The sequence below is a fragment of the Peromyscus californicus genome, unplaced genomic scaffold (genome assembly GCF_007827085.1).
Source record: "Peromyscus californicus insignis strain IS unplaced genomic scaffold, ASM782708v3 Scaffold_8__1_contigs__length_139910024, whole genome shotgun sequence".
NCBI classification, from domain to species: Eukaryota; Metazoa; Chordata; class Mammalia; order Rodentia; family Cricetidae; genus Peromyscus; species Peromyscus californicus.
Window position 1 is genome coordinate 40,538,156 of NW_026294606.1, and position 27,295 is coordinate 40,565,450.

Below are 27,295 nucleotides of genomic sequence, written 5' to 3' on the forward strand. Positions count from 1 at the left end.
GAATCGCAATCGGAAAGAACCGAAATCCTTTCAACAGTACTGTTTCCCCGCTGCTTTCTCCACGTAGCAAGGCCATGCCGCCGCTCCCCTTTCAAAGGCCCTCATCCTTCTCTGTCCTTGGCTTGCGTGAGTGACAGCTCCGCAGCGCCTTGGGATTCGCCACTGCTCCGGATCTTCGCCGGTGTTTAAGTCTCGTCTATCCTTAGGACGCTGCTCCTGGCTCCGGATTTGAACGGACGTAGGGAAAGCAAACAACGTGGGACGTGGTTTCAGATCCGCGGGGACCACCTCGGAGGCCTGCGTCCCAGTCTTGCATTCCAAAGACTACAAACTGGATTTGCTGGCCGTAAGCGCCAGGGCGCAGGCGCGCTCAGGCTCCGCCCATTTCCGGAGGCTGGGTGCCTATTGGCTCAGGGCCCCGGTGACGCCCTTTAAGGGATGGTTACGTGCTGGGGGCGGAGCCACGCCGCCGTGGCCCAGCTGGGAGAGCTCTCGGTGTTGGCCTGGTGGCGCGGGTGGCCGGCTTCGCTAGGTAGGAACCTCACGAACGGCCTGCTGACCTCTTGGCCTCACACTCCCTTCCTGACACGCTGGGCTTGGACCCGCCGCCGCAGAGTGCGCGGCCTCGGAAGCCCCGGCTCAAGGGTCCAATCACCGGAAGTGCCGCCTAGGGCGGCCGGGTAAGCTTGCGGCCGGGCGGCGCGGCCTTCAGCGATGCGGGGGGTCAGGGACCGGGCGCCGCGCCCCGGTGTCAGGTGCCCCGTCAAGAAAAAGTTGGGAGGTGAGCCTGTAGGACTGTCTTGGAGGTAGTAATGAAGCCGGGCTTGGTGGCAGTCTGTAGCCTTCCTGAATGTCGGGAGAACCAGGGGCATTGGGAAGACCCTCCCCCAGTCTTAGGGGCGGAGATTAGTTAAGCGGCAGTGGAATCTGTTTGCTCAAAGCATTCCAAAGTCATTTATTTTTAGGGGCCTTGGTTAGATGTAACTTGCCATTCATGTATCGGCTTCCTGCAGTTTTAGTGTGTGAAGAATGAATCCTTGATCTCAGAAGCTGAAATAATACTGTGCCTATCAGTCACTCCAGCGTTTGGCGGGTGGAGGAGGCAGGAGGATAGGGAATTCAAGGGCAGCCTCAGCTGCCTAGCGAGTTTGAGTCCAGCCTGAGCTACATGAGACACTATCTTAATAGCATGGGACAATATTTAAATGGTTTGCTGTAAAAATTTGTAAGCTTTGAAGCCATGTTCAACGTTGTTGCTTTTTCCTCTAGGAGAGGGAAGAATTGAATATATGAGTAGTTCTGGATTAGAGACCTTGTGGAGCCAAAAGGAAAAGTCATTGAGTTCTTGTTATGGTGAGTGGCATATGTCTGTTTCTATATAAATGTGAATTTTGATATAGGGATGGTCTAAGGAAGAAGGTAAAACATACTTGGGAAAAGGAAATGGATTTGTTGATACCATAGTGGTGCCGAACCCGGCCCTGTCATACCAGTTAAAGGACACTTTACTTTCCCAGCAGACGTGCAGGTATTCACAGTAGGTGATTTGCCAGAGAAGAAGCCAATGTGCCTGATGCTCAGGCAGGCTCTGGAGGAAAGGATGGATATTTAAACCCTGGCTCGGTTACTTGACTGCCTGTGAGGTCTTGGATGATTAGCTAACTACCAAAAGCAACGGGTGTTCTCTTGTACGATGCAGACATTGGTATTGATAACTGATTTTACAGTGTTCTTGGGAGGATTAAATGTTCTTAATCCATGTAATCAGTGAAGTGAGGCAATCCGTAGGCTAGGCCTATACAGCAGGTGTGGGTTTTCAAATAATACTTTAAATATTTACTTTTGATTGCCCCATATATCCTTTAACTGGAAAGATTCTTGAGCACTGAAGTTCTGTTTCTCAGCTTGTTCATTTGTACTTTTGTTTCCCCTTTACTTATGAAATGCAGTCTGATGTTGCTCATGAAAAGAGAGAAGTTGCTCCTTCCTCGGAGGGGTAAGAGAAGCATTTTAGAGACAGTAACCTGGAGTTAAGATTTGGAGCATGTGTTTGTGTTTGCCAGATGGACAACTTAGCTTGTATTATTGTTGGAGACCCAAGGATATTAGTGATAGCCTTTTTTTGATTCTGATACTTGTTTACTTGTGGGGTTTTTGTTTTGTTTTGTTTAGCAGCTGTATCCTTTTTTTTTTTTTAAGCAGATGTATTCTAAATGTAACATTTCTAAATGTAACAGATAAGATGTTGCAATGACCAAAAGACAATATGGTAACCTTAGTAGATGCTATGTTATAGTGGGAGAGCCAAACAAGGGGACATACATAAAATACATGTGGTGAAGTTGGATAGAGATGTTGAGAAGCAAGGTGGTGTGAAGGGCCATGAAGTCTGTTAGATAAGGCAGTCAAGGTGTGCTGCTTTTTGAGGTGGTAAGTTTCAGTCTGCTACATGCCTCAGACAATGGAGAAAGCTGCATGGAGCAACAGCAGCAGTGTAGGCAGAAGAAACGGTTAACTTTCTAAGGTGCCTGTGAGGATGAAGATGGCAGAAACTCCATGTTATGGAGGGCAGGAAAAACCTTGGATTTTACCCTAAATATGGTTTAGAAACCTTTTAAGATTCCTGCTATAAGAAACAATATTTTAAACTTCAGAAGTGTCATAGTCTGTTTTGAAGTTTGACAGCCAGATTGTATTTTGTTTGCATAGGAAAATTGTTTCCTGGTTTTAAATATTTTTGTTTTGTTTTGTTTGTTTTTCTTGTGCACCACACATTCTTGGCTATTGAGGGCAGTTGTGATGCTTTGGATTGGTAGTTTAATGAGATAATCTGATCCATTTTCCAAACTGTGAGCAAACTCAGTTAAAGAGTTGAGGCAGGACAATTGCAAGTTACAAAGCTAGCTTGGGCAGCCTAGAGGAATGCAGAATGTAAAAAGGGTAGGGTATATAGCTCAGTGGTAGAGTGTAAAAGTGTGTACAGGCCTTGGGGTCAGTCTCCATTACCACAAGACCATCAAAAGTCAACGTACCATATTTCTGTTTGAGCACTTCTACATTTTGGCTCAACAAAGATATTTCTTCTAGGCTGGTTTGAAAACCCATTTATCTAACATGTCTCCGGATTCCTTTCAGTGGTGAATAGTATCTAGAACTCAGCGTCTCAGTGTGCAATAAGTACGTTATTGCTGGGATTGCACTTCTGTGACTCGACAGCTGACAATATTGGGAAAAGAACACATTTTCATATGTACACACAAGTCTGTTTTCTCTATAAAATACAAACTGTGACCTCATTCTGATACTGCCCTTCTATTCCAGCTAACTACAGTACAGAATTCTGATTTTGTTCTTTTCTTCTTATAATTTCCTCTGTGACTGTGGGGAATCTACGTTTCATTATCCAACTCTGGTGTGTGCTATGAGGAAAAGCCCTCTAACAATTCAGTAATTGTATACAGTTGGGAAGGCTCTGTGTGCCTGTAATCTCAGCACTCTGGGATCGGAGGCAGGCAGATCAGAGTTCAAGACCTGCCTGAGCTACATAGTGAGCCTATTTCTAAAAAAAAATACAAGAAAATAAAAGTAGTAATTGTTTATTATTATTGTCTTTAGCTTGAGTTAATATAGTTTTATACTATGTCAGAGTTATTTTTTCTAATTTCTGTCTTTTGAGTGATCGTGTTATTTGTTTGAAACAAACTGTCTTTTGGTTTGTTTTGAAACAGGGACTCACTTTGTAGGCCAAGGAGGCTTAGAATTCTATAGCCCAGGCTAGCCTCATGTTTATGACAGTTCTCCTGCCTCGGCCTCCAAGTACTGAAGTTACAGGTGTGAGCCTCCATACTCAGTTCTCCTGCCTCGGCCTCCAAGTACTGAAGTTACAGGTGTGAGCCTCCATACTCAGTTCTCCTGCCTCGGCCTCCAAGTACTGAAGTTACAGGTGTGAGCCTCCATACTCAGCTGTCATTTGCTTTTATGGGTCATTTTACAGCTCTTGTGCCTCCTGCCTCCTTGGCAGTGCAGGTGACAGAGCCCAGGCCCGCACATGCCGCCCTCCAGAGCCCGTTTTTCTGTGGGTGGGTGTGTATGTGTGCAGGAATGTGCTCTCAGAGACGTGGGACTCCTCCCCTTTGCATTCATATCACTCTGTCTCCCTAGCTTTTGATCCCAGTTTCACCCATCTTGGGGTGATCAAGTACATTAACTTTTTGTTTTTCCTAATTTATTTTGGACCAAATCAATAAATACACGTGTAGTTTTTTAAATTTCTACTTTCTTACACAAAACAAAGCATTTTACAATTGGATACTAGGTGGTGGTGGTGGTGGTGGTGTCGTCGTCGTCGTCGTACACGCCTTTAATCCCAGCAGTTAGAAGACAGCAGCAGGTGGATCTCTGAGTTTGATGCCAGCCTGGTCTACAGAGTGAGTTCCAGGACAACCAGGGCTACCCAGAGAAATCCTGTCTTGAAAAACCAAAAAAAAAAAAAAAAAAAAATTACAGTTGGAGTTGGAGCGATAGCTCAATGATTAGAGCATTTGCAGAGGACCCAGATTCAGGTTCCAGTACCTACTTGCAGCTAACAACGGTCTGTAACTCCGGTTCCAGGGCATCTGATGATGCATTTTTCTGGCCTCTTTGGGCACTGCACATTTGTGGTGTGTGGTTTGAATGGCAATGGCCCCCACAGGCTCATATATTTGGAACTATTTGGAAAGGATTAGCAGGCATTGTCCTGGAGGAGGCATGTCACTGAGGATTGGTATTGAGGTTTCAAAAGACTAACACCATTCCAGCTTAGCTCTCTCTGCCTTCTACTTGTAGATCATGATATAAGCCCTCAGATGTTCCTGACATCATGCCTTTGTTCTACCACTGTGGATCCTAATCTTCTAAAATCCTAAGCCCAAACTAAATACTTTGTAATTGACTTGATGTCTTATCACAGCAATAGGAAAATAAGGCAACACACGTACATCGTTCAGGTAAAAACACCCATACACATAAAATGTAAGTAAATCTTAAAAACAAGAAAATCAGCTTTACAGTTTAGGCTGGAGAGGTGGCTCCTGAGTTAGGAGCACCTCCTGCTTTTCCAGAGGACCTGAGTTTATTTCCAGTGTCGTCGTCCGGTGGCTCACAGCTGCCTGTCATTCCAGTAGGAGGGGACCTGACAGCGCCCTTCTAGCCTCCTCTGGCACCTGCACACATGTAATATACAGAGACAAACACACAGAAAAAAATCTTTTGGTATTGGTGTTGTGCTGACTAGTTTTATGTCAATTTGATAGAAGGTAGAGTCCTTTTAAAAGAGGGAACCTCAGCTGAGAAAATACTCTCACCAGATTGGCCTATGGGCAAGCCCTGTGGTTCATTTTCTAGATTGATGATGTGGGAGGACTCAGCTTATTGTTGGTGGTGCCATCCCTAGGCTAGTGGTCCTTGGTGCTAGGAGAAAGCAGGCTATTAAAGCCATGGAGAGCAAGCCATTCCTCCATGGCCTCTGTATCAGCTCTTGCTTCCAGGTTCCTGCCTTATTTGAGTTCCTGCCCTAACTCCCTCATTGATGGACTGTTACCTGGAAACTTAACATGAAATTGACCCTCTCTTCCCTAAGTTGCTTTTGGTCATGATGTTTTATCACAGCAGTAGAAATCCTCCCTAAGACAGGTGTTTTGTGTGCATGTGTGTCTGTGTACCATGTGTGTGCCCAAAGAAACCAGAAGAGGCTATCGGGTCCCCTGGGACAAGTTACAGAAGGCTATAAACTGCCATGTGGGTGCTGGTAATCAAACCCAGGTCCTCTTAAAGAGCAGGTAGTGCTTTTAACCACTGAGTTCTCTCTCCAGCCCCACATAATTTTTTTTTAGAATCTTACAAAACATATTTACAATTGTGCTTTGTTGCATATTAAAAGAATCATAATCTGGAGCTGTTGAGATGACTCAGAGGTTAAGATTGCTTTCTCTAAAATCCTAAGGATTAGCAGTTGACTCCCAGTACGCACATAACAAACTGGGCATCCCCACAAATGTCTATAAGCCCAGCTCTGAGTGTGGCAGAGACAGGAGGATTTCTGGAGCTTTCTGGCTTCCAGCCTAGCTGAGAAAACATCAGTCCTAGGTTCAGAGAGAGAGAGACCCTACCTTAAAGGAAAGAGTTGGAGAGTGATAATGGAGGAATCTAATGCTTTCTTCTGGATTCCATGTATGTATACAGATGAATGTGTATATAGACTCACATAGACAAATATACATAAAATCCTAAAAAGGACATAACCTTACTCAAGAGTTGTACGGAGTTTTTGCTTTGTTATATTTAGGAATTTAGTTATGTATTGTAACATGCTTGATAATAAAGTGTTTGTGCGTGTGTATGTACACAAATACCATGGAATGGCTCAATCAAGATTATTTAACTATACATTGTTTAACATGCTGTTTTTTGACACTTAAAATCTCCTTAGTCAGGCATGGCCATGCATACCTAAAAAGACTTAGCACTAAGGTACTGAGGTAGGAGAATCATAATTTCAAGACCTGACTGGGTTACATACATAATGAGATTTTTGCTCAGAATATGAATCAAATTTAAAAGATCTGTTTGGAAATTTTCACGTAACGCTAAGTTTGTTGTTAACTCTAGTCAGTGTAATTTACAGTCAGTTTTTTGAACTGTTGTATTCTTTTTTGTTGTTGTCTTTTTCAAGACAGGGTTTCTCTGTCGGCAGTTCTGGAACTCACCATGTAAAGCAGGCTGGCCTCGAACTTACAGAGATCAGCCTGCCTCTGCCTCCCGAGTGCTGGGATTAAAGGGATGTACCACCACCTCTTGGCTTGTCTTCTTCTGTCAGCCTCCATTTCAGTATCAAGTGAAAAGTGAGCTTGACTGTTCACAGTCAGTGACCAGTGTCATGCGATATTTATCCTATCTCTGCCCCTTCCCCTCTCATATTATTATTATTATTATTATTATTATAGACAGACTCATGTAGCACAGGCTAGCCTAGTACTTACTGTGTATTAGAGTATGACCTTGAACTCTTGTTCCTTCTCTGCCTCCCAAGTGCTGTGTGCTATCTCAAAGACTCCTGTTTCTGCTTTTGAAAAACACAATGTTCTCCAAGTTAATATGAACTGTTGCTAAAGAATTTTCCATTTTGTATATGCACCATGTTTCTTTTATTTTTTTTTAAAGTTTTTTATTTTGTGTGTGGATATTTTGCGTGTGCGTGTCTTTGCACCACATGCATGCCTGGTGCTGGTGGAGGCCAGAAGAAGGCATTGAATCCCCTGGGACTGTAGTTAAAGATAGTTGTGAATTACACATTTGTGTGTGTGTGCTTATGGTGTTTCAAAAAAGGATTAAGGAGATTTTTGTGTCTTTTTTCCTTGTGCTAGTGATTGTTAACCACAGGTCTTCATATTCTAGGCAAATACCATGCTGAGTTTTTGTTGTTGTTTGTTTTGTTTTGGGTTTTTGTTTTTTGTATTTTTTGTTTGTTTGCTTATTTTTAAGACAAAGTCTCACCAGGTTGTCTTGACTGGCTTTGAACCTGTTTGGTGGCTCAGGCAAGCCCTCAGCTTTTATGATCCTCTTTCTTTATCCCCCCCCCCCCCCCCCCCCGTAGCCGGGATAAAGGGCCTCTGCCATCATGCTAGGCCCAGCGCTAGTATTTTGATTTATAACTAAATTTATTAGAGCTGGAGAGCAACTCAGCAGTTAAGAGCACTTGCTGCTTTTGCAGAAGATGCGGGTTCTATTCCGAGTACCCACATGGTGGCTCACAGTTCTAGAGGATCCTCTGATGCCCTTTTCTGATCAGGTATGCACTGTTGCATATACATACACGCAGGCATGCAGGCAAACAAAACAGCCACACACGTAAAATAAAATAAATCTTTTTTTTAGAGTTTTTTTTCTGTTCTCTAGTTCATTGATTTCTCAGTTTATTTCATTATTTCCTTCAATTTATTATTTTTCAGTATTTGACCTAAGAAGTTGATTTAATTATTTTAGTTGTGTTTTTCTTCGAGTAGTTATATACTTATGGTTATTCTCTTCAGAGTTGAATCAGTGAGATTCCAAAAGAAAATTCATTTGCTTTTTTTTCTTTTTTAAATCTTTCTTGAAATTTTATTTTATTGTTGTAGAACATTATTTTAAGGTGTGTTACTTTTGTTTATGTTGCATTTGTTTAACTCTGTGAAGCTGTGTTACAGTGCCTGTCTAAAACACATAATGGTCTAATAAAGAGCTGAATGGCCAATAGCGAGGCAGGAGAAAGGATAGGTGGGGCTGGCAGACAGAGAGAATAAAAAGCAGGAGAAATCTGGGAAGAGAGGAAGAAAGAACAAGAGAATAAGGAGAGGAGCATGCTAGGGGCCAGCCACCCAGCCACACAGCCTGTCATGGAGTAAGAGTGAAAGTAAGATATACAGAAGTAAGAAAAAGCCCAGAAGCAAAAGGTAGATGGGATAATTTAAAGTTAAGAAAAGCTGGCAAGAAACAAGCCAGGCTAAGGCCAAGCATTCATAATTAAGACTAAGCCTCTGTGTGTGATTTATTGGGGAGCTGGGTGGTGGGCCCCCCAAAATAGCAAAACCAAGCAGTAACATTTCATGGTACGAGGGTTTTGCCTGCATGTATGTTTGTGTACTATATCTGCATGCCTGGTGCCGCAGGCCAGAAGAGGGTGTTGGATACTTTGGAACTGGAGTTACCGAAAGATGGTTGTGAGACACCATTTGAGTGCTGGGAATTGAGTCTCTGGAAGAGCAGCACATGCAGCTGAGCTATTTCTAACCCTCATTCGCCATTTTTAAGGGAAATGTTTACTCACTGTTAAGTCCTTTATGTATAAATGACCTAGTATAAAATTCGTTTTGTCCTTATATTTTACAGAAAGCTGTTTTAATTTTGATTTTCTCAAGACCAGAAAGTGAATGCTGTTTTTCTTCTGTCTATATTATAGGTAAGCTACAGTTTATTCAATCTTATAAAATGGACCTTTTCTCTTTCACCAGAGTAGTGCCCATCTTTTGTGATGTGTTAACCTTTCTAGTTTATCAGGTAAATTAAAATTAAAACAGAATTTTAATTTCTTTCCTTTAATGATTAATGGATTATGTGTATTGGTGGTTTGCTGGGAGGACACACTGTTTTCTTAGTCTTCACTCTCGGGGTGTGCGTCTTTGCTAACTCTGGGTATCCTAGTCTCTTGTTAGAAGAACATCCGTCCACTTGAATCGGGCCCATCCAAATGGCCTCATGCTGTAGTCATTCTTTAAAGATCATATGGCCAAATGTATCACATTCTGAGATGGTAGGGATTAGAAGTGGCACACAGTTTGGCCTATAATAGATAACAACCAGCTAAAAAGTTACAATAATCCACAGGAGAAGTGAGAGTGGTTTGAAACAGATTGGCAGCAGCAGAAATTGATGAGAAGTGGTTGGATATGGGTTTATGAATTTTGAAGTGGAGCCAACAAATTTTTGACTCCTTGTTTGTGAGGTATAAAACAAAAGAGAGTGCAAAGTGACCCTTCAAGTTTTTGGATGGATTGAGAGTTTATTGTCAGTGTAAGGAAGGCCTTACTTACTCCATTGACAGGAAGACAAGAGTAGATTCCAGACAGGTTCTAGGCACTCATTTCTGTAAACTCAGCCTCATAAAAGAAAGTAGGAATAATGTTCTCTGATGGTTTTAGGATTTGAGGGTTGGTTGTGAGAGGGTCAGAGCATGCTCTCTGCTCACGATGTTAGTGATTTTTCTGACAACTGTTTCCTAAAAGGGAAGACGGTGTTTGGTGTGGCTTCTTCCTTCCAGGCGTCCCTTTAGCTCTTTGACACCCACCATGCATAAATTGACAAGGTGGACTCTGATTCACCATCTAGGTAAGAAATACAGAGAGAAGCATCCGCTTATGTAATAAGGGTGGATCTTCTATCGTCTAACAAGATTCACTTAATAAGTGTATTCACACTTCTAAGATACTATCAGATGAGCAGAGAGAATAGGTTTAGAGTGTGAGGAGTTTCTCTGTGATGCCAGGAGACAGCCGAACAATAGCTACTGCCGTACGGAATGTTGAAAATACGATCACAGTCACTTTTTAGCACAGCTGTGTCTGTGCCTTTGAGTTCACATTTCTCAAAGACTGGTTGCTTTACTTAGAGTTGCTAGTCTTACAGCACATTGTTGTCTGCCTCTGTCCATCTCCAGCACAAAGGTACATCTGTATGCCTTGTAGTCTTGACTTATTCAGTTCTTATGTCCTCCAAAACTAAATTGGGAAGCCTTTCCAAGTGACTTTTGGAACACTGGTATCTGTTTAAAGCTATTTTTTTCCCGATTGCTTATTTATCACTCACTACAATAAGCAAGGGCAGTGTCTGTGCCTTTCAGAAGGAAATAATAAAAATTGCTGAGTGAAAATTAGAAACCTGGAATTAATAAACTGACGAAATAGGAAGTCATATATCGTCTCATTAGCAGGAGGTAAGCATGATCCTAGTGTGCCTTTGAGATCCTTTTGATGATGTGTCTTCTTTGAGTTCTGCTCCATTTATCTATAAGTGTGCTGAATTTGGTGAGCATTTACATTTACTAGCATGCAATTTTCAGTGAGTTTTGATATTTTCATTTATAAATTTATATGTAGGCGCCAGTCCACTCTTGCAAACTTGACCTTTGTGATAAATTGTAGACATTCTCCCTAGAAAAATAGACGTATAGTGAGCAACAAATGGTCCATAGGTTATAAAGTAGCCTATAGATGCCAAATAAGATCTGTTGTAAGTTTGAGAACTTGCATGTGCCAGATTGTCCTAGGTGTTAAACAGCAGTGAATAAACTGAATAATAATAATGGAAGTATGTGTGGGGAATCTTATTTATTAGAGTTCACATTCAGTGGAGAAAAACAAAATAGAAAGGATGGAAGGGGTGTTAGGTAAGTTGGGATGGAGAATAAGGTGATCAAAAAAGGCCCCACTGAGAGTATGTAACAACTGAGCAAAGATTTAAATGAGGTAAGGGAGAAGCTTTGAAGACATCTAGAGGAAAAGTCCTTAAGCAAGAGAGGGAGAGAGAGACGAAGGATATAAAGACCCTGAAATGGAAATACTTCTGGCTTGCTTGAACCATGGCAAAGGCCAGGGTGACCAGAGTAGGGGAAGAGCACAGAAATGACTCAAGCTGGGACCTAGGGGTCAGGTGACCTTGATGTTTGCAAGTTTTTAAAGGAATTTGGGTCGAAAGTTCAGGTGAAATGTCTAATTGGAATATGTTCTAGAAACCCTAGAAGACAAGAATTGGAGGCAGTTAACAGGTTTTGTTTTGGGGGGGGGGGGGTTTAGTTCTAATATAAAGGAAACAGGATGAGAAGATTAGTTTGAGGCTGAGATAATCAAGGAATTTTGCTTGTTAGTTGTTGTGCCTTTTTTTGTCTTAAAGAAGAGAAAGGATAGCCCGTTTTCTAATTAGAATGATCCAGTAGAAAGGAGTAAAGTGATAATGCAGGAGAGTGGCTGCAGAACTGCTGTCAGGATGCAGATGTAAAGGATGCAGATCGGAATCCCATACAAAGATGAAAGTTTGTGGATTGAGCAGCAGCAGCTTGTCACCCTTGGTGAGAGAAGGAAGCAAGATGTGCTTCAGCATGCCTGCAGGTGTGCAGGGTGGTGGCAGGATCACAGGGAAGGGTATTGTTTGCACTGATGTGGGTGCTTTATTGTTCTGCATGCTTGCTTTCATTTTCTTAGTACAATAAGATGAAGTCATATTTATATTACTAAATAAAAGATCACGGTGATGCTGTGTGAAAACGATTCCATAAGACAGTAAATGTGAAGGACCCGAAGATGCTTGCCTTTGGTTTGTTTACTTCCTGTGTGTTCTGCTTATTAGGCCTGTCCTGATTTCCCAGCTAAAGGAAGGGAAAAGACGAGCCCAAGTATACAAAGTGCTCCTAAATTTGAAATATCTTGAGTGCCAAACTGATGCTATGAAAATTTCACATAACAAACTTTTGTTTCGTTCACAAAATTATTGGAAATATATGAGGGATGGTGAGATGGTTCATTTGGTAAAAAGTGCTTGCTATGGAAGCCTGACACCCTGAATGTGCCCCTAGGGCACACATAAAGGTGAAGAAAAGAACAGACCCCTTAGAATTGTCCTCTGACTGCAGTTATACATTGTGGTACAGGCATAATAACAAGAATTTTTTTTATTTAAAAATACTTTATGAATTTATCTTCAGGTCCCTTGTATAAGTTGACTATGAAACATGGATGAGTGTTGTGTTTAGATATGTGTCCCATCCCCAAGACAACTCATTTTGTATATACAGATATTTAAAAATCTCAGAGAAACCCTGTCTCGAAAAACCAAAAAAAAAAAAAAAAAAAAAAAAAAAAAAAAAAAAATCTCAGATCCAAAAAATTTTGTTCCCAGGGTAAGGGGTCCATGCAGAATATACAGTTTATTCCTCCTTCCCTCCTCCCCCCTTTCTCTCTTCCATTTCGCTCCTTCCCACTCTCCCTCTCTCCCTCCCTCCCTCCTTCCCTCCCACTCTCCCTTCCTCTGTCACTCCCTCCCTCCCCCTCTCCCTCCCTCCCTCCTTTTCTTTTCTTTGCAGTTATTCAATGTGTATGTGGGAGGTGGGCGGGTGCTACATGGCAGCAGTGTGGATATTGGAGGACAGTCAATTCTCATCTTCTGCCATGTAGATTGGTTATGGGAGTAGAGCTCAGGTCGTCAGGTTTGGCAGCAAGCACCTTTATCCCCAAGCCATTTCCCCAGCCTCAGTCTTTCCTGCAGTGATTTTGGCTTTGAGACTTCTTAGTGATAGAAATATAAATATTTCTACTTTGTCTTGTAGGTTTGGAGGTACCAAGTAAGAAATTAATATATATGATGCTGGAAATTTGTAAATGCAAACTGCTAATGAATGAAAGGCTTGAAACAGATCTGTTTTTGAAGTTACCAGGAAAATGACTATGAAAACGGCTCAAGAAGACCAATGGAAAACCACTTAGGAGGGAGCCATAGAAAATGTACACTTCAGAAGAGAGATGTAACCAGAGAACTCAAAAAAGAAAAATATACCATGTATGCCCTCAGAAGGGGAAAAAGATTTATATTCATGTACATGAGATTACTCCAATAGATAATCAAATATATCAGTGCCTTGAACGTGAACAGAACTTTTGTGAAAACTTAGCACGTATGTGTGAGAAAACATATACTGGGGAGAAACCTTACAGATGTGATATGTGTGAGAAAACCTTCATCCAAAGTTCAGATCTTATTTCACACCAGAGGATCCATAATTATGAGAAACCTTATAAGTGTAGCAAATGTGAGAAGAGCTTTTGGCACCACTTAGCCCTCTCAGGACACCAGAGAACACATGCAGGTAAAAAGTTTTATACCTGTGACATCTGTGGCAAGAACTTTGGTCAGAGCTCTGATCTGCTTGTCCACCAACGAAGCCATACAGGGGAAAAACCTTATCTGTGTAGTGAGTGTGATAAATGTTTCAGTCGAAGTACAAATCTCATAAGGCACCGAAGAACTCACACAGGTGAGAAACCATTTAAGTGTCTGGAATGTGAAAAAGCTTTTAGTGGGAAATCGGATCTTATTAGCCACCAAAGGACTCATACCGGTGAAAGACCCTACAAATGCAATAAATGTGAGAAAAGTTATCGACACCCGCTCAGCCTTCATTGTACATAAAAGAGTTCATACCGGGGAGAAGCCGTACAAGTGTGGTGCCTGTGAGAAGTGCTTTGGCCAGAAATCAGACCTTATTGTACACCAGAGAGTCCATACCGGTGAGAAACCATATAAATGCTTGGAGTGCATGAGAAGTTTTACTCGGAGTGCCAACCTAATTCGGCACCAGGCAACTCACACTCATACTTTCAAATGCCTTGAATATGAGAAAAGTTTCAACTGTGGCTCAGACCTTATTGTACATCAGAGAATTCACATGGAAGAAAAACCACATCAGTGGTCTATGTGTGAGAGTGGTTTCTTCCTAGGTATGGACTTCGTTGCCCAGCAGAAAATGAGGACTCAGCCAGAGGAGCTGCATTATAAATACAGTGTATGTGATAAAAGCTTTCACCATAGCTCAGCCCTTCTTCAGCATCAGACAGTACACATTGGTGAAGACTACATCTGTAATGGGAGTGAAAAAGGTCTGGATCTTAGCTCTCATGCATCGGAAACCTCGCGGATGTCTTGACAGGAAGTCACATAACCTTAAAAAAAAGGTACTTTACACATCCGAACTCATTAAGAGAAAGACTTGAAGGTGAATTTCAGATTTCCCTCAAATCTTAGACTTCATTGGGGGCCAGAGAGAAAGAGAGTCTACAGTCTTAGGAACTGTAAGAAAAGCTTTATACAGAGAATGGATCTATCAGGACACCATTGTTAGCCACATTTGCGAAGAACTCCACAAATGCTCTGGGTTTGGAAAACCTTCCACACAAGAAGGTTCATCAGATCGGAAGCCGTACACGTGCAGTATGGGAGCTCTCCAGCAGTGGTAAGCCCTCATCATTACAAGAGAATTCACACCAGAGAACAACCATTTAAATGCTTTGTGTCAGCAGTACTTTGGACAGTATGTACGCCTTATTGGATATCAGAAAAGTCACCCTGGGGAGAAACCCCAGAAATTAGAGGAAAAAGTTCTAACAAAATTCTGACTTTCTTACCCATCACAGAAGCCATACTGGTATAGATGAATATTTGTCTTGAGTGTGGCAGAAACATTTGTTGGAGAGTCTTACATGGGTTTGCATCCTCCTAAACAAGAATCAGAAGACAGATAAGTGTCTGAATGAGAAAATCTTGCTAATTTTCAGCTTTTGGGGTGTATCAGGGAACTCACAGCAGTGAAAAGCCCTAAATGCTTTGTGTCTGAGAAGCTAGAAGCTCTCATCTAATTGGGCCCCAAAGAACCGGTTCTCCAGAGGAGTTGTTCCAGTGTGAGAGATCTAGTTGTGGGTGAGAATCTGTACATAGGGCTATGTCTGAGAAGAGCTGTTCTTGTAGTTGAACCATGTTGTAAAAAATTAAATAGAGTTGTATGGAAGGAAATAGTGTCTTAGCGACCCAGAAGCTTGTTCTGGGGGAGCTGGGGCAGGTCAGCGTGGATCTGAAGGGTAACTCAGGTAAAGACGCTTTTCTTTTGTCTGAACCACTTAATGATTGCTTTAGTTTCACTTTTAAGAACTCATAAATCCAGTAAAGGAAAGGATTGTAATCTTGGGTATAAGGTAGGGCATGGGTTATTGTTGGAAGAAAGGAGTGCTTTGCTTTTTGCTTTTTTTTTAACTCTCTGGAATGGGAATGGTATGTTGCTAGCCGGCTGTGAAAAGCACTAAGAAGCTAGGGAGTACTTAGCTCGGGTTAAAATCCTCAGTAGTTTCCCCATTGCATGATCAGCTTCCGCAAAAAGCAGAACACTTTACTTAGTGTTGAGATCTGCCCTCAAAATTGTCCAAAATTTTCCCTGAAGTATCTTTTGGAGTTAACACTGAAATTTCAAATTTAGAGATTCATTTCAAGTGAGAATAACAAATTCCAGGATACTGGTTATGATGATGTTACAGTATCTAGGTTTTTGTGACTTGTTACATCTCTTTCAGTGATAAATAGCGTATCAGCTGGCTCAGAACAGGAATAGGGCGAAAGTTGTTAACCACAGAAAGCAGAGGAGAGACACAATGAAGCGCTCTTCATGGAGGAAGGGACACTGATTTTGAGGGTCCTGACTCCAAAGCTTATGTTCTACATTCTATTATCCTGATACTTGCAGCAAATTAAGCTTCATAATGACACATTTTTTTTCATTTATTTCAGTTCTGTCAAGGAAAGAAAAATACAGTTTAATCCCAGGGAAAGGATTGCAGTCAACACAATATAAGGTATATTCTTGGTTTGGAATGCAGGATTCTAAATGTTAGAAAAGTAGTTGGCAGATTCACCTGAGGTTTAAGGATAAACATTTGTTTCCAGTGCAGTAGGTTAATTGATTGTCTTTAACATACTTTGGATAGCTCACGACCCAAGAATCTTATGGTCCTTCTCATTATTTTTCTTTCTTTGGCTTAAAAGACTTTTAATTCAAATATTTCAAGTTCCTGTGGTATTTGGGACTCTGTAGAATATAATTATTTTATTGTTAATCACAGTCCTCTGGTTTTGTTGTAATTTGTTTAGTGAACCCTGAATTCCATGGGGTATTAGTGTTTAGCGTCATGAAATTGATCTGGTGATACCTTACATGTGGCTGTAAGCTCTCAACCTGATAGTTGTTTGATAATCATAATCTTAAGGCCAGTGAATTTAGCTCAGTAAAGAATCTGGTTCCAGTGTTTTTCCTTTTAAAAAACCAGTTGTGTCAGTTTTAATCTGACGTGTTCTAGTAATTTTTATAAATAACTTTAGTACTATGAAAATTTGTCCATTGTGATAAACACACACAAGATATGTATTTTTCTCCTTGGGGAATATCATGCCTATTACTAGCAAAAGTTTCATAATTGTGATGCTTAAACTAATATTGGGTGTATGACAACCTCAGTAAAAAATGAATTAGTTATTATGGCTGCTCATTAGTGCTCATTAGAGAGACCATGGAGAAAGAGACAAAGTTTAAAACATTAGTAGGTTGGTGACTTACCCTTCAGCCTGTCTCACTGGCAATTGTCTATAGTCTCTAAGTAAACTAACAGTGGACCATTCCTCAAACAGAACTTTGAGGATGTAAAGCAGGCCTGAGGCCTGTTAACTATGGTGAGAAGGTGTTGATATTACATAGCATAACCTGAGGTTGGAGAGGACCACTTGGGAGCCTGTAACCAAAGCTAGAAGGTGGTAACTTCTGGGATGGATGGAGGTTCCCTTGAAGCAGTGCCAACCCAAATCTACCTCAGGTAAGTAGTTAGAGTAAGTTTTTCAAGATTTCAGACCAAATGAGATAAATTATATTCCGTCCATGTACTCCTCTATGCTTTATTGTTTTTGTTTACCTTTAATTCTTAAATAAACATTTGTTCGGAAAAACTCTATTTTTGTCTCCACTATACTATGAGAGATTAACAAGTCCCCTGCATTTACATTGGAGTATTGTACTTAATGGTGCAATGTATAGGTGGTAGCTATAGCTATTGGACAAGGGCAAAAGGTAACCACATTCTTTGCCAAAATATCACAAGGAAGATCTCTAGACCAATTGCTAATACTCTTCCTCTCTGAAGCCTCTTGAGCTCAGTCTCCCCAGTCTGCACAGCTCTCGGCACTATGGTGAGGCCCAGTGAGCTCTGCTTACAGAATTCAACTGCTTTTCTAGTCCAAAATCCCAAAGTCTGCATATTCCTCCAAAAAAAGCACCTGGTCAGGTCTGTCACAGCAATAGCCCACTCCCTGATTCTGTTTTAGCTGCTTTTCTGTTGCTATGATAGCACACCATGACCACGGCAACTTACAAAAGAAAGAGTTTAGTTCAGTGTACTGTTAAGAGGCGTAGAGCCCATGATAGTGGGGACAAGAACAGCGGAAAGCTCACATTTGCATCCACAGCCACAAGGCAAAGAATCACAGGAATCTTGAAACTGAAAACCACTCCTAGTGACATGCACCTCTTCCAACACGTTCACACTTCCTAAACCTTCCCAAAAAGTTCTGCCAACTGGGGACTAAGTATTTAAATAAACGGGCCTATGGAGGCTGTTCTCATTCAAACCACCACAGCCGAGATAACCTGAAGGTGGTAAAAATCAGGCACAGTGGTGCTTGTAATCCAGCAGTGGGGAAGCAGAGATGGGGGATCCCTGGAACTCACTGGGCAGCCAGTCCTAGCCACATTGGTGAGCTCCAGGTTCAGGGAGAGACCTTGTCTCGGGATTTAGACAGAGATTGAGAACGCTGGACATTGATTTCTGGCCTCTGCATATGCACACATACTAAGTAGTGGGAATAAGGTGGGCAGGGTGGCTTCCTCTCAGCACTCAGAAGGTAGAAGATACAGGTAAGAAGGTCAGGAGTTTGTCAGCCTGTGCCACATGAGACCCTCAACCAGCACAAAAGTCAAGATAGAAGGACTGTTGGTAGTGACTGGTAACATCAATTGACAATTAGAATCTAACGAGAAAGAGGAGACTCTTGGAGTAACTGTTTTGAACTTATTTTGTACTCTTTCACACCTGTTTTGAAGTTCTGGACAAGCTTATTTTCAGGACTCCGTCGTAAAATCGACAAATGGCATTATCTGAAAATAGAAGCCTTTTCATGTAGAACTCTTAAGTGGACCCAGTATCTCTTCTGAATGAGGGCCTTAGTTTTAATACGTGGGGGGAATGGAAACTGCTTTTAAAGGCGTGGCAGTTGGCTCAAAAACAGCAAGGCCTCAGGAGTTACCTGTCACAGCTTATCTGGAGCACCCCTCCCCCAGGAAAGGAGTGCTAAGGGAATTCTATAAAATAGCAGCTTTCTGATCTGTCTGTGTTGATGCCCCAACCCACATTCAGCCCTGTGTACTTAATCATTCCCCCTAGTTAACTATTCCACCAGGAAGTAGTATCTAGTAGGCCCAGCCCTCCTGGCTACATAAAGCACACATCTCCTAAGGAAATCAGTGCCTTGACTCCATCTGGACAGGCCAAACCCTCCATCCTCTTATTCAAGTACATTGTCTTCAGTAACCTTTAGAATCCTCTTTCCACGATCTCTACTGATGCATTTTCTTCTTTGAGGTTTTTCCTGTCTTCATAATATGTTCAGGTTGCCTTTAATTCCCTGTTGAAAAAAATTCATTCCTACAGTTAACCTCTCCCCAGAGTTTAAAGTACTCATGGTTTTCCTTTCTAAAATAACTTATTCTAAATCTGACTTCTAGCTGCCTTTGAATCCAAGTGCAGTGTGTAGTCTCCAGCCCACCCACCTCTCATTTTCCTGTACTTAGCAACATAGGATAATATGGATTCTTTTCGCCTTAAGCCAGAGTTTCAGCCCAGATGATCTTCAAACTGTGTAGCCTAGGATGGTCATGAACTTTAATATTTCTTTCAGACTTTTTCATTTTGTTAAGTGTTTTGCCTGCATTGTGTCTATGTTGAGGAGGTCAAAAGAGGGCATTGGATACCCTGGAGCTGGGGTTAAGGATGGTTGTGAACCACTATGTTGGTGCCAGGAACCAAACTTGGGTCCTCTGTAGGAGCAACAAATGTTCTTAACCACTGAGCCATCTCTCTAACCCTGACCATGAACTTCTGAGCCTCTTGCCTCTGCCTCTCTAACTAACACTTGCCACCACACCCAGTTTATGATATGCTGAGGCTCAACCCAGGGTCTTGTGTATGCTGGGCAAACACTGTACCAAGCAGCTATATCCCCAGCCCCACTGACTTTTTCTTAACTTCTCTGTCAAATCCCTTCCCATCTCAAAAGTTTATGCTCTCATACTCCATTTTCATTCTTATCCAGAATCATTGAAGCCTAGAAGCATACTCAGAGGTCTACACATATCTAAGTCCCTCCTCTTGATCACAGGGAGCCAGTGACTGAATTTTTTTTTTCTTTTTTGTTTTTCATGACAGGGTGTCTTTGTGCAACAGTCCTGGCTGTCCTGGAACTTGCTTTGTAGACCAGGCTGGCCTTGAACTCAGAGATCCACCTGCCTCTGCCTCTGAGTGCTGGAATTAAAGACGTGCACCACCACCACCACTGCCTGGCTGTGACTGCGTTTCTTAGATTAGATTAGTCTGGGTAACAGACTGGAAAAAGATTCTGCTTGCCCTGACCTAAGTAAGCTTTCATGTTACAAGAAAGGGGTATAGAGAAGACCTTGTGGTAAGGACCTAAAGGCAGCCTTTAGGAACCTGTCCTGGAGTGACAGCCTACAGGAAAATGGTTTCAGTCCTGTACTTTGAAAGCAGTGAATTCTACCAACCACCAGTAAGTTTTGGAAAGTGTCCTAACCTTGCAAAGACTGAACAACAGCACTAGGATAAGCTAGACCATAACCCCAAAAAGTTTAGAGGTAATTGGTTTAAGAAGTGAAATCTCTGGCAGTTTATTACAGTAACAGAAAACTAACACATGGACTAAATAAGCAAGCGACTTTTGTCTTATTGCTGCCTCTCATTGAGTAGAAAGTAAGACATCTGTGTAGTGATATTTTATTTGTGCTTTAATAAATAAAGCTTGCCTGGATAGCAGAGGTAAAAGCCAGCCATTATAAGTAAACACAGAAGTCAGGTAATGGTAGCACACGCCCTTAATCCTATCACTTGGGAGGCAGGGATCTCTCTGGATCTCTGTGAGTTCAAGGCCACACTGGGAACAGAGCCAGGGTGGTGGTACATGCCTTAAATTCCAACACTAGTTAATCATGGAGGTCTGGAGGTCTGTACAGACAGAAAGTGACAGAGCTGGGCAGGAAGAGGAAGTGACGTAGATGGACAGAGCAAATCAGATGGCAGAACAGCAAGGCATATAGGCATGGGTAGACAGGAAGTATCTCGCTTTTGGAAGCTGCGGAGTTGGTGAGGTGAGGTTAGCTGTGGCTGTTCCTAGTCCTCTGATCTCTCTCAGGCTTTAACCCCAATTTCTAGCTCTGAGTTTTTAACTTAATAAGACCGTTTAGAAATTCGTCTACACATCTGCTTTCCCCATCCAGAGCCACAGAAGCATCTCTGTCGTCATCTCTGTTCACTCTTACTCCTTTAGCTTTGTTGTTCTCCTGTATTTAATGCTGCATTTCTTTCTTGAGAGGGTGTGTGTGTGTGTGTGTGTGTGTGTGTGTGTGTGTGTGTGTGTGTGTGTTTCTAGGCATGTACTTGTATGTACATGCAGGTGCCCAAGGAGGCCGGAAGAGGACATTGGATCCCCCTGGGGCTGGAGTTACAGGTAGTTAGGAACCTCAGTTTTAGGTATGCATGGCCATGCCTGACTAAGAAAGGAGATTTTAAGTGTCAAACTCAGGTCCTCTGGAAGAGCAGCAAGTGCTCTTAACCACTAAGGTGTCTTTCTAACCCTTCGTGTTTTGTTTTTGTTTGCTTGGTTGGTTGAGACAGTCTCACTGTAAAGCCCAGACAGACCTTAAACTTGTAATTTTCCCACTTCAGTTTCCCAGTTGCTGAGGTGACAGGAAGTGCCACCATGCCTGACACCTATTTAAAATTTTACACCTACAGAGTAGACGAAAGTTCACTTAGATTCCCTGCTTAATATTTTGCTACATTTGCTTTATCTGAATGTATTACACATTTGAGTTTTTAAAAAAACTTGTCATGCCTCTGACCCCTAAACACTTGGACGTGTGTGTCCTGACAACTGGGGCTTCTGTTACACACTGCCATGTCTAAGGAAGGTAGTGTGCATTTCCCACTAGGTCACTCTGGGAGGCAGATGATGTCTGTTTATCTCTTTAGTGATGATGCTATTTGACTTGTTTATATTTTAAATAAAGGTACCTTTTCTGTTTTGTAATATGTACTAAGTGCTATGCTATGTTAACAATGTATGGAAGATTTTAGCATTCTAGATTATCCTTGCCTAAATGTATTTGGTAATTGCAAAATGAGCATTTCCTATTTCTATAATTTTTTTTTTTAATTTACCAGTCTTGTATAGAAGCAGGACTCTCCTTAACTCTCTGTTTTGTTTTGTTTTGTTTTTTCCCCGAGTATTGCTGTGGACAGGAGTTTTTATTGGTATATTATAATCCACTACCATCACTCTTTTCAATGCTTAAATTATGGCAAATATAACCCTCTCATACCACTTCCTGTGTTTTGGTGTGAGCATGTCCCTACAACTAGTTTGACTTATAGTTCATACAGTATTCCCAAAGCCCTTATTCTTGAACTTTTACAGTCTTGGATTGGCCATTTCTCAAAGAATCTCCAGTTAGTGCTTAGAAACTGAAATTTGAGCATTAGCTTTATTCACTCTTTGTGGAAAATTGGCTAGGTTCTTTTGAGAGCTCAATAGATAATCTAATTTAAATGCAACTTCTCAAAATTCATCCTCACTTTATTTACTCTTCCATGTCTGTCCCTAGAATCTTTACCTAAGAGGAGACCCACTCACCTTGTATGCTCATGAATAGGGTGTGGGACTAAATTTTAAATAACAAACTAAGCCAACCAAGCAGAAATCCAAAATGGAATGTAGTGAGTAATACATGGGAAAAGGTACATTCTATTGAACCACTAACCAAAGCACTATAACTGGCAACCATTGAGTTCTTAGTGATAAAATTAGAATATTCCTAAGTAATTCATTTACATCTTTATGAATTGATGTCCTCATCCCATCCAAAAAGTGCTTCCTCTCAAAACTCACAGTTAGCCATGCTTTTATGGTACATGCTTAGTGGTGCATGCTTTTAACCCCAGCACTCAGCCTTCTGAAGGAGGCAGAGGCAGACAGATGTCTGAGTTTGAGGCCAGCCTGGTCTACAGAGCGAGTTACAGAACATCCACAGTTACACAGAAAATAACAACAACCTCCCATAATGGTTGCTGATGATCCACTCATTTTTGTGTCAACCTAGGTTTTCTGCAACAAAACATGCATAAAAAAGAAGGCACTCAGAACTGCAAACAGATGTCCGTTACTCCTTGGATTTTTCACCTTCTTCACCTAAAATACTCCACAATATTCTACAGTTACTCCCAGCAAATGAGAGAAAGACCATTACTCAAATTCTTTGGTCAAATTATTCACACTGTTTTCTGTGTGGGAGACAGGGCTATCTCCCTAAAATGGGGTTTGAGAAAATAGCATTGATCATAGGAAAAAGTGAGGCTTATGTAGCCCCCCCCCAAAAAAAAGAACTGCAAGAATAGGAGTTCTTCAACGGTTGGGGGATTTCTAGAGGAATTTTGGTTATGTAGGAATTTGGCTGAACATTTCAAAATTATTTGGCAGAACATCTTATCAGGGTGGAAGTTGGGGTATAGAATATGGAAGATGTCAAATTCCAGAAAATGGGTCAAGACCTGTTAAATCCACGTTTAGAGAAAACAGAAATGAACTTATTTTGACCTTGTAATAAGATGGCTTCTAAGGATGAAGTCAGGATGGTCCATCACTACCTATTTATGTTTATTATTTCCCTTCTGAAAATTAACTCTAGTCTACATCCATTGGACAGTTGTGGGTCCAACTGGCTAGAACAGCACTCAGCTCTGAGTGAAGTTTAACTGTTTTTCTAGAAACCAAATGGAAGCAGACATCAGAGTCAAAAGGAAAATGTTGCTGATGGAAGCTAACTATTGTATTTGTGTGGGGTTGAAAAAACAAGAACTTGGCATCATATCCACTTGATCATACCCATCATATTCTTCCATTCAAACCATAGATGCTTAACAAAGAAAGAATCGGCCATAACCCCAGAGCTCTATAGAATTAGAGGATCACGAGTTCAAGACTACACAGGGCTACATGCAATTAACAAGCCAGTCTAAGCTGTATAGGGAGGTCTCATCTTGAAAACCAAAAGAAAAAAAAATTAAACTCATTAATTTAAATGTTGTTTTGGGTGCTTTGGCTCTGGTGAATCTCCTTTAACTATAGACTGACTAGTTGTGACTATCAAAAATTCTTTGCTTGAAATCCCTACCAAAGTAAATACCTAACCAGAAATCTATGGGAAGTGGTCAGAATATGAGTGCTCTGTCTTCTTGAGTGGGATCAGTACACAGAGAACTGAGAGCCCAGAGACATAGCTACTTCCTTCCACCAAGTGAGGACGCAGGAAGAAAATGCCATCGCCACAGCAGAAAACAAGCCTTCCTCAGACAATCTGCAGTTCTGATGGTGCCTTCACTTTGGACTTCCCAATGTGAAGAAATGGGAAATAAATTCACATTGTTTACAAACATCTGGTATATGGTATTTTGTTCTAGCAGACTGAATGGACTAAGCAGCAAAGTTCAAAATAGCAGAGATTAAAAGTATGACCAAGAGAGCGGGATAAAGTGCTTGCCCCACACTTCAAAAAAGTCAGTAATGGGAATTGTTAAATAATGCGCTGTTATTACTGCAGTTTTGGTGTTCAAACCCAAGGTCTTCCTCAAGCTAGGCATTCTTTCACTAAGCCCTCATATTGGTATCATCTCAGTATTTGAGGGCCTTTAACAAACAAGACCTATCCCAAAGCTCAGGGGATATGTAGCTGTTGAAAGAAAGTAAAGTAATGTTTAGAACAACTAACCAACGATCTAAATGTAAATGAAATGTAGTCCTTTTATATGACATGAAATAGAGCAGCTGTCAATCTGTATGTGCAGAGGTTGGAATCCATGCTAGTAGAGTTGAGTTCTGAATGCCAGGACTGTGAGGAACTTTAATACATTAGAAATCCTCTGCAGTGCTAGAGCATTATGTTTATAATAAATCAACATTTCAAAAGGGATTTATTCTTCCCTTCATTCTTTCCCACAGAAGTCTTTAATGCTATTCTCAGAAGCCAGTTAGCAAAGTTTATGTTCTTTCCATTGGTTATTGTCTCTTTTTTTTCTTTTTAATATACAGTTTATTTATATTTTGTGTTCATTGGTGTTTGGCTTGCATATATGTCTGTATGAGGGTGTCTGTCAGAAGCCCTGGAACTGCAGTTACAGTCAGTTGTGAGCTGCCATGTGAGTGCTGGAAATTGAACCAGAGTCCTCTGCAAGACTAGCCCGTGCTGTCAGCTCCTAGCCATCTCTCCAGCCCCTCATTGTCTCTTCTTTTGAGGTCATTCTGATTTCACTTGAATTCTTGTGTCTGTGATGTGTTACATCCACAGTCACCACCAGCAAAACCAGCAAGCTTGGTACAGCCTTCCCATAAATCATAAGCTGGTCTCCAAGCAACTGAAACCATTCTGTTTACTGTACCTGCCAGTCTCCATCTGTGGCATTAATGAGCAGCTTGCACACAGAAACCCCATTCATAAATTCTAGTGGATAGAGGTGGCCTTCAAAACCATTTATTAGTCAGTAGTTTTTGCTGGCTCACAGAAAACGGTTGTGTAAGTGTGAAATATTCTAGTGGAAAAAAAGTGTGACTTTGAAGTACTTCAGCAATTGTACATAGCTGATGGAAGATGGCCCAGCTGTAGCTTGCATGCATTATGTAAAAAGCATATTTTATGCATTATATGAAAATAGACAATACTGCCTGTCAGAGCACATCTACTGATTGGTAACTGCCCTTCTCCAAATACTTTCTTATCTTCACCCCCATTCCTTACACTACATGTGCCCACAGGTGCACACACAAGAAGTGTGCAAATGTTCGGGTGATTTTAATGTATTTTTTGTTTGATAAAAGACAATACGGTGGGTGGTGGCACACACCTTTAATCCCAGCACTTGGGAGGCAGAGCCAGCAGGATCTCTGTGAGTTCAAGGCCAGCCTGGTTTACAGAGTGAGATCCAGGACAGGTACCAAAACTACACAGAGAAACCCTGTCTCAAAAACAAACAACAACAACAATAACAAAAAGACAAAAGTTACAAACAGGATATACAGAAACAGAGAAACAGCAAATTTTCAGAACGTGAAGGGTGTGTGTGTTCCTCTAGGAAATTATGTAGTGGAAGATTGTATCAGTTTAGTTTTGTTGAACTACTGTTGCTCCATATATATCCAAGAGTATAATTTCAGATAATTACATTTTTTTTTTTTTTTGGTTTTTCGAGACAGGGTTTCTCTGTAGCTTTGCGCCTTTCCTGGGACTCACTTGGTAGCCCAGGCTGGCCTCGAACTCACAGAGATCCGCCTGGCTCTGCCTCCCGAGTGCTGGGATTAAAGGCGTGCGCCACCACCGCCCTGCCAGATAATTACATTTTAAAGTAAGAAAAATCATGTTTTCAATAAAGATGGTCTTAAAGGAAGAGGCTGCCATCAGTTGAACAGCTCAACAATGAGTAGGTGTAGTATGTAAAATCATTTCATTAGAGAAACAGTTTTCAAGAAGCTCCTGTCACATGTGAGTGGGAGGATGTTCACATTTCTAATGGACTAGCCATTGTTGGAATATAGCGTTTATTTTGGGAAAAACTATTTGGAAAAATTATGGAACTTAATAGGTATAGACTAAGGAAGTATCATTTTGACATACATTAAGACACGCGCGGCTGTGCCGAGAGGGCTCCGCCGCCTGTGCCCGGCGGGGACGCGCTGCTCCTGGACTCACTCCTCACGGGACTCCGCGGACCGCGACAGTGGCCGGAGGGACGAAGCCCCGCGGGCCGCGAACGGCGCACATCTCCCGGGCACCCTCACCGGCCTCTGGAGTCCCCGCGTCGACAGGACCCGAGCGATGCCCTAGGGGCCCAAGAGACGCGCGACCTGGCCGAGGCCCGCCACCCACCGCGTTATCCAAATGGTTTTGGTGAATTTTAGGAGAAATCGGTAAAATTGGGGAGGCTGTGTATCAGATCGTCACTTGGAGGCAACAGGGAGATCTGCGCAGGATGCGAACTCCGTGAGGGCTGGAGGGCGCCTTGCGGTGGTGCGGCCACCGAGCTCGAGGACTGGGCTGTCCAGGGCCAGTATCTGTGCGTCAGGACTCACTGCAAGGCGACATTGCTTGCTCTCGTCCAGAATTTTGTTTCTGCTCAGAGAAACGTTCTACTTGGAACAACACGAGTGTCGTACGTTTTCCCAACTTCAGGAAAACTTCAAAATTTCAAGAAAACAAAAAACCAAAAAACCAAAAATCAAACCAAACCCCAAACAAAACTGAACAACTTCGTCAATTGGCAATTACGATTTTTATTAACTGTGTAGATCGAGGGAAGGTCTATTGTGTGTGGCCGGTTAGCTCAGTTGGTTAGAGCGTGGTGCTAATAACGCCAAGGTCGCGGGTTCGATCCCCGTACGGGCCACGTGATATCTCCATTTTTGAAACAAACAACGAGATTTCCAACTACTGGAAGTTTAAGGTACACCACCTTAGAAGAGAACACAGCTCCAGCTGCTCTACACACTTCAGTTCGGCCGCTGGAGGACGACTTGCAGGCTGAGCAAGTATTCTGGGACTGTCTAGATTCCAAGAAACACCTGGGTCAGCAATCATTGGAATGCTACACTTATATTTTCGTTGTCCATGCTTAGAAAAACCTTGAAAATTGCAACAAAGTAACAAAACACCCCAAATCCTCTGTCAAATGACGTTTGTGTCATTGTCTGTCTGTAGAGGTAGAAAGTTAAACTTTTATATGCCGGTTAGCCCAGTTGGTTAGAGCGTGGTGCTAAT

At 41.8% G+C, this 27,295-nt stretch overlaps 1 long non-coding RNA gene and 1 other non-coding gene across 4 annotated transcripts; both read left to right on the forward strand.

Annotated features, from left to right (window-relative positions):
• Positions 1–437: 437 nt before the first annotated feature.
• Positions 438–17,105, forward strand: LOC128103126 (uncharacterized). 3 transcript variants are annotated; one of them, XR_008215626.1, is made up of 4 exons: positions 438–532; positions 1,270–1,353; positions 8,908–8,977; positions 12,893–17,105. It is a non-coding gene; the product is annotated as an uncharacterized LOC128103126 (long non-coding RNA). The 3 variants fall into 3 exon arrangements; XR_008215625.1 differs by having other exon boundaries at positions 455–680; XR_008215627.1 differs by lacking the exon at positions 438–532 and adding an exon at positions 670–781.
• A 9,745-nt stretch (positions 17,106–26,850) lies between these two features.
• Trnai-aau (transfer RNA isoleucine (anticodon AAU)) lies at positions 26,851–26,924 on the forward strand. The gene has a single exon. It is a non-coding gene; the product is annotated as a tRNA-Ile (tRNA).
• Positions 26,925–27,295: the final 371 nt, after the last annotated feature.